The sequence below is a fragment of the Pipra filicauda genome, unplaced genomic scaffold (genome assembly GCF_003945595.2).
Source record: "Pipra filicauda isolate LSUMZ 115617 unplaced genomic scaffold, ASM394559v2 scaffold17_size4572894_pilon, whole genome shotgun sequence".
NCBI classification, from domain to species: Eukaryota; Metazoa; Chordata; class Aves; order Passeriformes; family Pipridae; genus Pipra; species Pipra filicauda.
Window position 1 is genome coordinate 2,415,968 of NW_024104287.1, and position 14,085 is coordinate 2,430,052.

At 39.0% G+C, this 14,085-nt stretch overlaps 1 protein-coding gene across 1 annotated transcript in view; it reads left to right on the forward strand.

The window, feature by feature from the left end:
• The first annotated feature begins 6,682 nt into the window (after window positions 1-6,682).
• CSGALNACT1 (chondroitin sulfate N-acetylgalactosaminyltransferase 1) overlaps window positions 6,683-14,085 on the forward strand; it is a 29,713-nt gene continuing 22,310 nt past the window's right edge. The window contains exons 1-2 of the mRNA XM_039379894.1: window positions 6,683-6,779; window positions 8,424-8,569. The gene's annotated coding sequence lies outside the window, so the exon portion shown is untranslated. The remainder of the gene's footprint in view (window positions 6,780-8,423; window positions 8,570-14,085) is intronic.

The window sequence follows — 14,085 nt, forward strand, 5'->3', positions numbered from 1 at the left end:
CCACATGCATGTATGTTTGCATTTGTCCAATGTGGTTTAGACTTCATTTTTCAACGTTGGTACTGGATCTGTCTTTTGCTATGACAGCCAGGTAGAAGAAGCTGAAGAAGGTTGCTGTAACATGCCTTTTTTGTCAGCAATTCCAGGGAGGGGTATATGTGACAGGAGGGACAGAGCTACATGGGATTCCTCAATGTGCCTTGTACTCCAGCTGCAGGGAGTATGTGGGAAGCAGATTATTTCTATTTCACCAAAAGCACCTCTTATTCTGTAGTGCTAGTCATTACTGGTTAGTACAGGTGGGCAAGTGAGCCATGTCCAAGGAAAATGTAAGATTTTTTTTAGAGATTTTATGGAGGTAAGTTACAGAATTGTTCCAGTAAGTTCAGGGATGTAATTTTCTTACCTTCTTTGCAGTTTGTCTGCTTGGGTTGGTGAAAACAGGCTCATCTGATGGCAAAGCTTTTGTTGTTTTTTTTTCTAAAGTACTTGTCCATTTCTTATATTCTGATTAGAAACTTTTTGGCTATGAACTACTAAAAAGGTAATAGCTTCAGAGTTCAAGTCAAAGAAACTTGTCTAGCAACTGCTTAGTAATCTCGTAAACATATTAAACCTCAATAGCAAAGAGACACAAAGGGGTAGATTAGAGTTATGAATTAGGATTTAAAAAATTCTCAGTTTCATCTCTTTCCTAGGATGACAGGCTGTAAAGTACCTTTGAAAAGGCTTTGCAACTCTCTTGGAACCCTCTGGCATTTTACTGAAATAATCTGTTTTCTACCCCCTCTGGCATTTTCCCGAACTAATCTTTATTTGTTTTCTAATCTCTATTCCTTATACCAAGGATTTTTCATTTGTTTAATATCAGACTATGATTTCACTTTCAGGCAACTCCAGCATGCTGTTTATGTGGGTCACACATTCCTCCTCCTCCTCCTCTATATTGGTCTAGGATTTCCAATTATTTCCATATTCACTGAACTCAGTCACTATACAGCCAACTGAAACAGGCAGGCTGCTCAATGTCTTTTTCACTCCCGGAGTAATTTAATCAGGGAGTGACTGGATTATTTTTTCAGAGAGACAAGCTGTGCATGCCAGGTGATCTGCAGTGGAGAACAGCATCATTATTATAAAGCTTAGATGTTTTATGCCATTTTGTGCTTCTGCAACTTGTAGTGCAACTAACGGTACTGTCTTGATGTATTTTTCAATATGCATGATTCAAATGTAATCAGAGGAGGTAGAAAAGAGGATGGATGAGTCATGGGACTGTATTTATGTTGTATGAGATTGAGTTTCAAAGCTGTTGGGTCCTCTGAGGTCCTTAATCACTGCCATGTTTGTTTTACAGCAGTGCTGGTACTCACAGAGCAGATTAAGTCTATTTCTATAGTTTTCCTTTGGAGTTCCATCCTGGAGTTAAAAAATCTTTAATAGGAGTTTTATATTGGTACATATAATTATATACATTATATATACATTAGCATAAGTATTTCAACTTTTGTAAAACATCAAAGGAGAGAATTGGCTGTGAGGGGAAAGTCATCAGGGAGTCCTGACATCCGTTATAATCCTCATTTGGGCTTATTAGTGTGCTCAGACAACTAGAGAGAATAGGTGAGCCTTTGCTTTTACAGGGAACCTTAGGTCCATGAGAATTTCCTTCCACTGAGGAGAGCTAGCTGGATGTCTCTTGCTATCAAAAGGAGTCCAAGGGAAGGGTAAGCTCTTCTCCAGAGTTACCAAGGAAAGACAAAGAGAGAAAAGGTGTGGGTGAGACAGATCACAGAGACCTGGTGTGATAAATAGATATCTGTGCTGTGCCAATTTCTTGTCATTGAGGGCTATTATTTAGGTGAACATCAGCCTGAAGTGACAACTACATTTTTCTTTGTAGTCCCTGGGTCAGATTACAAGCTTGTGGGCATGATTTCATGCTGGCAGAGTGGCGCTCAGTGAGGTGAGCATTGCTTATTGTGAGTGCCACTGCAAAACTCTTCTGAGGTCCCCTTCCAACCTGGTATTTTATGATTGCACAGCAAGAATTTTCTGCTGCTTCTTATAGGAGTTTTGCTTTCACTTTTATTTTGTCTTTCAAAAAAACAAAAATGAAAAAAAAATCTGTGGACTCATATAATGAGAGTCAAAATTGCGTCCACAGTTCCTCTCAGCTGAGCATGTACCACCATTAAGGTGATTTGTAATAAGATCATCTGACTCTTGAATAAATCTGTCTAACTGATACTTTAATCTTTACAGTGTCATGTCAAAAGCTTTCATGTTGGTCTGCATCTCTTTAGTTTCTTGTTTCCTCACTGGAACTGTCATGGGCCAGTGGGCCAGTCTTGGCACTTTTTTCCCCCCTTCGTATTTGAAGTAAATAGTCTTTTTCCAATTAATGTCTATGATAATGTACCCAGTGGAGAGGGAAAAAAGCCCCACCTTCTAGAAGATTCTGGTATTTCACACTGAGATTTTTTTTGAGAAGTAGTATTCAGCATATTAATAATGATGCTAACTCTTACACTGCTAGGGTTGAATCTGGATTTTCTAGTTCCAGATGTCTTTAAGTTCATTGTCTAGTTAAGTTTCCTTCACTGGGTTTCTATGACAGTCAGCAAAGAGAAGAAGCCACAGCGAGTGATTTCATTTTAAGTATAGGTCCACTGCTGTTTTCTTTCACCATCTTATCTAAACAGATAATACAGCCTTTGCATAATATATGCATAATATTGTCTTTGCTACAGTTGGAAATATCAAGAAGCAGACATGAAAATGACTTACACAGGATCATATTACCTTCAGGAAGGAGACTTTGCTTGCATGTGCTACCGTTCAGTCCTACATCATAATGATATGTATATCTGTCATCTAGGAGTTGATCAGGACTATCTTCCTGATCAGTTTACAGACACTTTTGCCCTGAGAAAGACATTGAAACCTGCATATGGTGACCCAGAAAGTACAGTAGTGTTTTTGAAAGGTTCTGATGTGCTTCGTGCTAGTCACCTCAGTGCACTGAGAGAGCATTTGCTCTTCCTTAGTGTCCTTTTTTTTTTTTATTTTCACAGCATTTTTTTCAAGAGAGGGTGTATGTGTGCGGGGCTGTAGTGTAATCTTTGTCTGCTGAATGACACAACTTTTGAGTCATTGCTCCTAAGTTTATGGTACAAACTTTCTACTAAACTTTTGGTCTTTCTCATTGAACTGATGTGTATAGTCAGTAGTAGCTTAAGGAAAGCATTTCACAATCTTTTAGAACTGAAGCAACAAAACATTGAGGTGTGGTTTTGATATGGAGTGAGAAAATCAGGCAAGAACTATTCACAACTCTTCACTGATACTTTTTATATTACACAGGGCAGTTTCCTTTAAGCTAGACTTATTTCTGGCTAAATCTTTGTTTTGCTCAGCATACTGTGCCCTTTTCTTAATTTTGATGTGCTTTTTTTTTATTTTGTTGCATCTTGCTGCTGATCCAGATTAAAATGAACCCTTCACTTAGGTTCCTTAAGATTGTGTTTCAAGGTAGAGGAAAATACTTTCCAAATTGCACTGTTGTTTTTCAGATCAGAAAGCAGCTAGGACATCGAAACTTATCAGTAGAGAAGGTTTGGTGCAATTCCCAGAGGGAAAAACAGCTCTCCTGTGTTGTGACACCTATGTCAAAATCAAGTCCTGAGTGTACATATTTGATTCCACATAGTCTACAGTTAGAACTGAATTTTTGCCAGTCTCTCAAGCTAAAGCTGACATGGAGCAGCTTTTGCCTTCTTGAGTTCCCAAAATAGCTGTCTTAAAATTGATCCAGATGAGGCTCAGGTGATACAGGAGGTAACACAGAAGTGAAAAGCTTCTGTCTTGCCCGGTGTATAACTCATCTAAGCCTAGGGTGCCAAACTGGACTCCAATATCACCATTGTGATATATTACCACTATTGTCAATACTGCACTTTGTGTTCTCATTTGTTGAATAATCCTATTTAATGTTCAGAAATGTCAGTTTACACTGAAATCCAGTTTTCTGGTAGGTCCCAGTGATTGAAGTCTGACTCCTGCTGGGACAGGGCAGAACAGTTGTGTGCTGGGATCTTTCTGCCTCTTTTTGTTGCTTTGTGTCCTCATAACTGTCTCCAGGACACAGTCTCTCATGCTGAACATGTGCATTGGTCCAGGTTTTTACCAAGTGGATAGCCTGCCTCTTAGGCTGGCCTAAATCATGATGTACTAACCACAATAATTTTCATCTTTCCTGAGGAATTTCACCATGTGCAGTCCAGACAGCCTTTACTTCATGTCTCTCTCCAGAGTTCATTTCACATCTACTATATTTCCACTGTCTTGACGTTTGATTAAGAGTTTATATCTGTACTGTGATGCTAATTGCATTATCCCTGAGTAATCTAAGACCTGCAGACTGACATTTGATTTTCAGTGGAATAGTAACTGGGGAAGAGGTCTGCTTTGTCTTCACAAATATTATATTCAGATCAAATATATATTGTCATATGTTACCATTTTATTTGGGCAAGGATAGGCTAGAAAGTTCCTGAAAGAGGGAAAATAATTCTCTATTCCTATGAAGTGGTGTTGGGGTGCTGGGCAAAGCAGTGCAGGTATGTGGCAGAGAACTTGGACTTCCACACCAGGGAAGGAAACGTAATGAGGCTGACAGAAACCCAAGAGGATAACCTATAAGGAACTGGGAAGTTCCTTTCCAGCTCCTGGAGAGAAATCTGGGTTAAAGCTTTTTAGGGATGTTTACTGTTCCCTGATGTCCCAGGAGCTCAGTTAGGAGTTTAGAGTGCTGAGTTGAGGTGTGTTTTGTCAGAGAGCAAGTGCAAATCCATGCCAGAAATTTCCTCAAAAAATGAATCTTCCATATGGCTTGTGGGAGATATCTAGGCTATGTTTTGACCTTATATTTCAGGCTCTGTTGCTGCTCACCATGGCAATGAGAACATAAGTGGGGAAATGCTGTTGGTAAATAAGTACTGATACCTTTGATTCAACTGCATCACTGGGCAGGTGACTAAGAGTGTCTGAAGCACAGAGCTGTTGCTCTGGGAAGGGAGCCAGGCAGTTAAAGGTGTATGGGGAGACAGAAGGCCAGATAGCAGCACCTGCATAAGATCAGAGAGAAGGGCTCAACTTTATAAGATGAAGATATGTGGGGATGTGTCTTTTCTGACACTTGGGGTTTTTTTTTCCTCCCCTGGCTTATTAAGTTCAAATGAACAAATAAAATATGTTCTCTTTCAGATGTAGCTCAGCTGAGTCACTCCATTTCATAACAGTCAGAAGTGCCCAGAAAGTTTGTTGTAGCTGGATTCAGGCCCATGGGGACTTGCTTAGATAAATATACTTGGTGGAAAGAGGAGTGTTTAGAGCTTCCCAACTCCGCCTGCCTTTGCGAAGAACAAAAGCTGAGAGTCCCTTGCTTGTAGAGGCTGCACGGGGAAAATAAGAGAGTAACTTGAGTAAGGCACCCCATCCACTCATCACTCCTTCATGAGAAGATGTTCTCTGCAGATATGTACATCTTAAACATGTGGGGAGTTTTGTTGTTTGTGTTTTTTTTCCCAAACACATTTCAGAATCCAAGCCAGCTGCTACAGCTTCTTCCCTTCAGCAAAACCACTTCAAACCATGTTGAGGTTTTGTGGCTCTTCATAGCTGTGAACATACAGCCAATTTCCTCACATTGCAAGGTAATTTTAGCAACAGCTGATTCCAAGTGGTTCCACAAATGTCCTCATCTTTTGTCTCCCATTTGTTTACTCCTCAGTTCTTCCTTCCAAGCACATTGTTCCGTCCTGTTAGCATAGCAAAGTGAGTTGTGAGCCCCAGCTAGGGTATATCAGTGCTAATGGAGGAGAGTGGAGGAATGCTTGAGGATAGCACAATCTAGAATTTAACCCAGTCATTTCTGTTTTCTAGAATGAAGGTTTCAGGTTAGAGCATGTGTTTTCAGAAGCATATTGCTTCTTTGCATGCCTGTGATCTGAGCATGGAGCATCAGCAGTCAGAGCCTGCAAACAGCCTCATGCATTAGGAAATCTAGGCTGTGCTGCTTGTTTACTTTGAGTATAAATGTCATCTTGGCAAGTGATCTCCCCTCTTGCATACACAAAGTTTGTAATTTGATTGCTGAGCTTAAATGGCATAGGCTGGATAATGAATTTTAAAGTTTGTGCTTCTGTTCTTTAGTGACCCTTGTGCACGTGATGTGAAAGCACAAATCAAGTCGGTGTTTTTTGAAGCTCCTTTCGGGTGTTCAGTTACAGTGTCAAGCTAATCAGAGTGATTTGACATTTTGATATTGCATAGATGAACTAAGGAGAAAAAAAAATTATTATTGTAATTTTTAATGCAGACAGAACATGGACTAGTCTAAATAATGGCTCCTGGCTATGGCATCTTGTCAGAGGGTCTACTTGCATTGTTCGTTAATAGCAGTTACTACTACTATGCTGACATTTGGGACCAACACAATACTTTACAAATAATGAGTGCTAGAAAAAATAGATTGACATTCAGCAGTTAATATTGTTCTATGCCTTGAAAGGTACCTCAATTTTATTTTATTTTATTTTTTAGAATGAAACTAAAACTTCCACAATAAATCATTATGACATTGGTAATAATTTAATTTTTCCGTTTAGGTTGTATATAGACACTCTTTGCATTTTTTTTCTTCCAAGTGATTTGGGAAATAAGACAAGCCCGAAGTGTCCTGACGCCTGATAGAGATGGTATTCCAGAATAAATGGGTAAAGTCACAGAGAAAGCACATGTTTATGGGGGGGTGGGGGAAGTAGCAAAAGGTAACTAAATGTATCCAGCTGTAAGGTTGTGAGAATAATTTTCATGTTGTGTCTGCTACGCCTTTGAAATCTACGTTGCAGGCACAAAATCAGAGGTGTGAAAAGGATTGCTTTCCCTCACTACAGCTGACTTGTTTTCAGTAGGAAATTACAATTTGTATAATTCTTTCTCACTTATCAGTCATTAATGAAGTAATCTGTGTGATTTCCTCATGTTATCAGACAAGAATTAATAAACTGTATTGTCAGTGTTCTTGATGTTATATTTCTTTGACTACAGTGTATTTTATCTACAGCACAGGTGTGTCTTGGTGGTTTTTGGTTACAGTAGAACTAGTACTACCCATTACAAATGTTCCTCCTTCACTGTGGTGCCATCATTACCTTAGTTCCTCGGGGAACATCCCTTTTTCAAAGGAAAAAAAAATTCAATCACAATCCCACTCATATCCTTTTTGTGGTATTACTTTTTTTTTTACATGTTTCCATATCCCTCTTTAATGAAGTGCAAAGTCGAGCTCTGCTTTACACAGTGCACTTTTAGCAAGCCCTTTGTTTCAAGTAGTCTGACTGTGAAGTGTTTTAGTTTTGTGAGAAACCTTTTCTAGTTACCTCATTGCTACACAGGTGAAAAAAGTGGTGTGTCCTTTAGAGAGCTTTCTCAGTGTTCCCCGTGATGGATGCAGTGTTTTCCAGCTGAGATTGATCAGGTGTTTGTAACACCAGGAAATGGGCATGATGGGGTCTTCAAAATCACACACTTTTGGTGTAGAAAGTTTTCAAACTTTTCAAGCTGAGCTGTCTTCTGTGGGTGTGGTGGAAGCATTTTATGGTAATTTTGTGAATTTTTTTGTCAGCTTTGCAGACTGAGATGGATCGAGCCTGAGAACTAACCTGTGTAATGAATATAGCCTGCATTTTGCAGTGTTATGCCAAAGTGTGGATTTGGGCTGAAGGATGGCTGTGTTTTGCCAGTGTTTTGGAGCATGAGCAGTTGAACTTTACATTTTGCAAGCCGTAAAGTGTGCTGCTAACAAATGCTCTATTGCATGAGCCTCTAGTGCAGTGTGTACTCAGAAAAAGACTCTTAGATTGAATTACTTTGGAAAAGGAGTCTGTCTAAAAGAAAGTCTTCTCACTCATTACAGTTAGTTGTCTTTCCTTTTGCCCTCTTTGGCTGGGTACTAGGGACCCATAGCTAGAGGGACCCCCATACACAGTTCAGCATCGGAGGAAGCTGCTTTTCAGCTACTCCTCTTGTTCCCTTCAAACTGTGAATCGTTTTCTTCCTGTGCTAATGTACAGGAAGGACCCATTCTGTAACTTCAACCTAGGGATTATGTCTGTACCTATCCTCCTTTAAACACAGTTTCCTTATAAAGGAGAAAGTGCTTGGAGGGAGTGAATTTCATGGGGTATCTCCTCTGCAAGTCAAGAAGGAGTGAGCAGAGCCTCCATCCAGCAAATGGTGCACACATCAAAATAGTGATCCTGAGGTCATGTGCTTCTTAAAAGAAGGAAATGCAAAATGATGCTGTGAGATCGCAACCAAGGCATTTGCCTCACATTTGCTCCTCAAATTCCTTCTAGATGCCCCTGTGTGACAGATTGGTGTGAAATTCCAGATCTACCAACAGCTGAGGAACCTCACTGTGTAGCTGCAATATTTGCACGGTATTTACTTTTAGGCTCCTACTTTTGAAGGCTGGATGAAATCCTGGAGTTCTAATTTCAAGGTATTTACCATTTTCTTCCCCTTCTTCCTCTGGGCTGAAGTCATAGTTTGTATCACATTAAAAGTTTCCAGGCTTATTGCCAGCACTAATATGTTGTTTCAGTAGAGCAGCCAAGCTGGTTCTGCCAGAGCCTCTGAAATGACCTGTGCATCTCTTAGGGAGAACGAAGAAGCTATGGGCCACATCTGGTATTTGATGCCTTGCTGTCACAACAGAGTCACTGAGGCCCCAAGTGGACCTGACTTCCACTGTGCAAAGTGCTGAACAGCAAGGAACATCATTGTTCTGCAGAGGCTTATTTGGTGGTGATACAAATGGGTAGAAAGAACACCTAAAGAGCGTTCAGGGACTGCTAGGAATCTGTATAACTTTCCTCTGGAATAGACCCCACTGCCTGGGAGCCTGGACATTCTGAAGGGAATGCAGCAAGACCCCATGTAGAGCAGTTGGCTCTGACATCACTGATAATGATGGTAATGTATGCTACTTGAAGCTGGGGTGAAATGGCTTTATTTGTTTAACCATTTGTTTGCAATAGATTCTCACCATCTTTTTCTTTTATCTACGTATTACTTTTATATCCACATGCCACTTTTTGCTGTTTTAACAACTTCTCAAAAGATTGCTATTTTTAGACTTGTAATAATGGATGTATGCATGACTCCTCAGCTGGCAAGCAACTTGTTAACTCAGATTGGTGCTTGGTTCTTGCCTTTTTTTTTTTAATATTTCCAGTCAACTGTACATTTTTGAGGTAGAATACCTGAGATAAAGCAGAAGCGTATGTATAAAACCAAAAGGGAGGTCAGGAACATCTGGTTTTCATTATATTTTTTCCATTTTCTGCTGAGTGCATCTTGGATGTGTTGGACTTGCTGGAGATACATTGAACCATTGCACTGCACAGGTTGCCTGATATCCAGTAATCCTGTAAAAGTGACTGAAATCACTAATAAAATGAATAAACAGTAGGACACTGGATTAGTCTTACAGGCAGCAAGTCAGTTATCAGGAGGGTTCTCACTTCCTGGCATGTTACCTCTGTTGAGTCGTAGTTTTCTGCAGTAATGAAGACACTGTAATTATGTAAAATAAGTTAGTTGGCATAGTGTGATTGAGAGCTCTTCAGCAAATAGTCATGCAGAACAGGAGGTCTGGGGCATAGATAATTTGCTCCAGCCACCCACTGGCATCTGACAGACTAGGTGGTTAAGTTAGACAGGTAAATTCCCTGGGGTCCCAGCAGGAATCTGATTCTTGCTGTGGGTAGATGAAGTCTAGGAGATAATTCAGCAGGAGCCTGAGATCTCTAGGTAATGTGAGTAGATCTTTCAGCATGCATATCTCCTAAAGTAAACAAGGGAGAGTTCTGCCTATGATTGTCTAGAAGATAATTATGTTCTTTGAATTTTTCAGTTATTTACATATAATACACATGTGTTTGTCCTTTTTGACTGCAACTTAATAGAATCAGACGAAGGACTAATTAAGAAGAGTACCTATTGGAAATGGCTGTTCCCTTTCAGAAGGAGTTAAAAGAAGTACCTAAACAGGTAGAAGCATGTGGCTTCTCTGGCAAGGAGATGGAAAAACACCAATTTTGAAGCAATGGTCAAAACCATGGTAAAAATCCAGAGGAATAATGAAGAAAACTAACAGTTCCCAAATAGGAGAATTGTTTGTTGTGCATATCTGTTGCAAAATAAAAATGTATGCTTAGGGAATAGGTGGATCATCAAAATCACAAAAGTTAATAGTATTTCTCTGCTATACAAGTTTTTTTGCACCTTCCAAAACATTTGGTATCCTCTATGAGTTGCAATATAAACCATTGAATAGATGGCTGCTCTATTGAGCAGCTTCTCTTATCTATATTTTCCTTTAAAAACACAGGGATTTCCCTCAGCTTCTCCAGTTTCACTGAGGTTTTTGTCATGCTTTCAATGCAAAGTCAAACCAAGTTCATTGTCAAGGGTAGGTACCAGAGGAGAGAATTAAATTACCACAATCCTTCTCACCTAGTGCTTAAAAGTTATTCCTCTGTGTGAGTTTTGTTTAAATCAGATATGACTTGCTTTTTCTCACTTGCTCCACATCCACATGCTGACACCAATTTGTTCATATTTCATTCTTTTCTGTAGGATTTTTCAGCTGCTGTTTTCCAACTAACATCTTCCATGAACTGTTGCTTTCCTCCTCTTTTAGACAAGAAACTGATAAATTCTCTTGGCATTTGTTCTTATAGGTGACAGTCCTGAAAAACTGCCTGTACACTGACTGCAGCTTGGAAAAGGAGATGCTTTCACATCAGTAGGAGAATGATTATTGTTTTAGGGACATTTGTAGTGAGACATTTCATTGCCATCTCTAATAGGCCTTGTGGAACCCTTTTTCTGTGATAATAGAACTATATAAGGAAAGGAAGTAGTGGAGGTTTAATGATAAAAGAAATATAGGATCCTTCAGGTATTTCATTAGAGCTGGAACACCTCTCCTATGAAGACAGGCTGAGAGAGTTGGTATTGTTCAGCCTGGAGAAGAGAAGGTTCCGGGGAGACTTTATAGCACCTTCTCGTACCTAAGGGGAGCCTACAAGAGAGCTGGAGAGAGACTTTTTACAAAGGACCTGTAAGGATAGGACAAAGAGGAATGACTTTAAACTGAAAGAGAGTAGATTTAGATTAGATGTTAGGAAGAAATTCCTCCCCGTGAGGGTGGTGAGGCACTGGAACAGATTGCCCAGAGAACTTGTGGCTGCCCCATCCACTACAGTGTTCAAGGTCGGGTTGGATGGGGCTTTGAGCAACCTAGTCTAGTGGAAGGTGTCTCTGCCTGTGGCAGGGGGTTGAACTAGGTGATCTTTAAGGTCCCTTCTAAACCCAAACCATTCTATGATTAAAATGGTTCTATAACTCTATATCTACTCCTCAGCTGAGTGTTACAGGTTATTAACAACAAAATCAATAGGAGAAGTTGGTTATTACTGTAAGGAATTTACATTTTTAGACCTGTAATCCAGAATGTGTTGCATGATTACACTAAACCCTTCAGAGAAATTAATAGGACAATGTACACTTGTAAGAGACTACAGAACACAGCCACATTTCCTTTCCTACGGATTAGAAAACAGGCAGACTAGAGGGCACTGGCTTGAGGGCAGGAATATCTTCCTCTGAGTTTAACTGCTATGGGTTCTTGTTGAAAATAGTATGATTTTAATATTCTACAGAAATCTGTATTAAAAGGAGGGAAAGGGAGAAATCCATAAAGGCACAGCAGCAACTGATTCTTTTTATTTCAGTAGTTTATGTAGTTGTGCCAGCACACTTTCTAGCCAATCTTTGTTGCAATAAAAAATAATGGTATCATTTGCAGGCAGGTTTCCATATGCAGAGAAACAAAGATGTAGTAGCATGAAGCTTCATCTCATAAGGAAATTTCTTCAAATATTCTTGTAGGCTGTGAGATTATAATTTTTTTTCCTATTGCTGTTTTCTGAAAAGCTTTACACCTAATTGCAGGAAAATGTTTTCTTAAAAAAAAGAAAAAAATTAACTATCCTTTAAAAAAAATGGTTTAGTTTGTGTCAACTTTGATACATGATTTGGTAAATCAAACCAAGCCAGATACCTTTCTAGTACAGTGAGGAAAAGTGTTATAGAGCAAGTTCATATTGTGAGTTTCACAACTTTGAATGAAACATGTTTTGCTTCTGATTGAAGCCTGAAGTTGTTTCAAGGGATAGGCTCTTTGGAACTTTTCAGAAAATGCTGTCCTGACTGCAGGGTGTACTTCTCTTATGTAACAAAAGGGGAAAAATAGATAGCTTTTACTGGCAAGGGAAACTGGCTTTACTTATCAATCATCTCTGTGTTAGAGAACCAGGATGCTTCTTGCATGAACTGTTAACATTTAATGTGTTTCTAGCTGAATGGCTGGCTTTTTAAGAGCTATTGTCAACTATGCAGTAACTGCAATTAAAATCTCCTTAATAAACTACAGTTTTTAACCCAGAAACCAATAGAGTCAATGAGGGAACTGAAATTTCATGACCAATGAGAAATTACATTTATGGCTGTAATTTAGCATATCAAACAGGTGTAAAGTAGTATATCAGACTGATTGTTTGAATTGAGGTATCTCATAAAGAAATTAAAAGCATAGATCCCATTTCCAATATGATTTGAGTATCAGAGATGAAAACTCAGAAACTGAAGTAACTTTGAGCAGGTATCTCACTAACACTTGAAAATGTGGCTTGGTTTACTTAACTAAAGGATATAGAAATGTGATGACATTTTTCATGAAATTAAAAGAATAATTTTTCTTATAGCCATTTGACCAAAAGCAGTTTTCTGTGGGCCTGTGTGCAGTCTGCCACCTTCAAAGAAACCCACAAAACCTGTCCTGAAGTGGAAACTTGAAGCACTATGATTTGTTAAGTTAAAACAAAGTAGGCATTCTCAACCTATTGAAATATTTTATTTAAAAATAAATCCATATAAGTGATAAAGTATCATACAAAGATAAATATCTTTATTCTGTTAAAATTAATTGGCCTGAATAGGTCAATTGTAGATAGCTGTATTTTGCAGGATAGTTCTTCATTTTTTGATTGTCCTCAGGGTTTTTTTCAATTCCTTTTTGGAAGAAGAATTTAATGGCCAAGTAGATAGAAGACCCTACAATAGTAAAGATAGAAAACCTTCCTTTCTTTTCCTCTCTGCCTAGACCTTTTCTGCAGAGACTTTGCTATGATTTATCTTTTCAAGTTCCCATAATAAAGAATTGGCTAGTTTAATGATGAAGGTGAAGTTGGAAAGATTCAAGTATTGTGTAAGCCCAAAATAAAAAAAAAAACAAAAGAAAAAGATATTTGGAAACTTTTGCTAGAAAGAGAAAAAATGTTTCACTGAAACAACTGAAAGAGAGCGGGCTTTTCAAAGAATTGCTGGGCGACTCTTTCCTGGTATATCAAGAAAATGTTTGTCTTTGACAAAAATCACATATCAAAACAGTGGTGATGAACTAAACGGGACTTTGTGGCACATCTTGTTTCACAGTAAGCACTAACCTGGAGCAGGAAGGAAATGGGGGCTGAGTTAGGAGCCTGGCTTCTTCCTGTCGATCGGAACGGACCAGACTGATAGGAAAATGCAGATAAGCAGAGCCTGTTGTACCTTGTTGGTACATGAGCTGTTAATGCTGCATATTTTAGAGCTGAGTGTGGAGCTTGGGTAAGTTGTCTAATACTGAACCAGGCTGCAGTTGTTTTCTGGCATCCTGGTTTTTTAGTAGTTAGGAAGTTGATTTTCTTCTGTAATGTAAACCATAGCTGAACAGTAAAATTAGTCCCTATCCTGATAATTCTTGCTCAGCCTAGATAACCTGCCTAACCTTAATACCTTGACTACCAAGATGTTTTTTTCTGTTGTCACCCTTACTCTTAATTATTTTATTTGAACCACTGTATTGGTACCAGACTACCCAGCAAATTTTATTTCAGGTACAAATAG